General features: G+C 43.7%; 1 non-coding gene across 1 annotated transcript; it reads left to right on the top strand.

Moving 5' to 3' along the window:
• The first annotated feature begins 480 nt into the window (after positions 1-480).
• On the top strand, positions 481-568 carry trnap-ugg (transfer RNA proline (anticodon UGG)). Its single transcript is given in 2 exon segments — positions 481-516; positions 533-568. It is a non-coding gene; the product is annotated as a tRNA-Pro (tRNA).
• Positions 569-874: the final 306 nt, after the last annotated feature.

Raw genomic sequence — 874 nt, 5'->3', positions numbered from 1 at the left:
TACGAAGCGTGATGGAGGTGTATAAGATTAGAAGAGACACAGACAGGCTGGACAACAGCACCTTTTCCCCAGCGTGACAACGGCCAACAGGAGAAGGCATACGTTGAAGATGAGTGGAGGAAAGGTTAGGTTAGGGGTAGGGTGTTTTTTTTTTGTACACAGTGTGGTGGGTTCTGGGAACGCACTGACGTGGTGCTGTTCGTCTTTGTCACAATAGAGATATTAAAAAAAAAGATACTTGGATAGACAGATGGCTGTCGTGAAAATAGCGGATTATGGTCTCTGTAGGAGGGAATAGTTATAATGTCAGCAGAGTAGAGCTACATTGGTGAACAGAGCTTCGTGAGCCATAGAGCCTGCAGTACCTTATATTGAACTTTGCTCCTTGATCTACATTAGACGTAAAATTACCACCAGATGCGTTGACAAAAGAGACTGAGAAAGTGAAAGGCAGCAGTGTTATGACATAAAAACAGATCGGGCTCGTTGGTCTAGTGGTATGATTCTCGCTTTGGGCCTGAATTTGCGAGCATGCGAGAGGTCCCGGGTTCAAATCCCGGACGAGCCCTTGATTGATGTATTTTAGAACTTCAGACATTGGAGCACAGAAGAATGAGGGAAGATATTTAGATGTACAGAAAATTATGAGGGCTGTATATGTAGGCCACTGACTGCAAGCATTCCCCCCTCAGGTTAGGACTGAAGACGACTACAACAAATCACAGCTTTAGAGCGGACGGTGAAAGATTTGGTTTGGCGTAGAAATAGAATGGATAAGGAGTGATGATAAACTTAGTGGCTAATCCCTGTTTCTGCAATCATGTGTTTCTGTATGACTGAAATTCAGCTCTATCAATAGGAATTTGAAGTGAGA

The sequence above is a fragment of the Hemitrygon akajei genome, unplaced genomic scaffold, assembly GCF_048418815.1.
Source record: "Hemitrygon akajei unplaced genomic scaffold, sHemAka1.3 Scf000094, whole genome shotgun sequence".
Lineage (NCBI taxonomy): Eukaryota > Metazoa > Chordata > Chondrichthyes > Myliobatiformes > Dasyatidae > Hemitrygon > Hemitrygon akajei.
The sequence above is the reverse complement of the archived record's forward strand: the minus strand, read 5'-3'. Positions and strand labels throughout refer to the sequence as shown.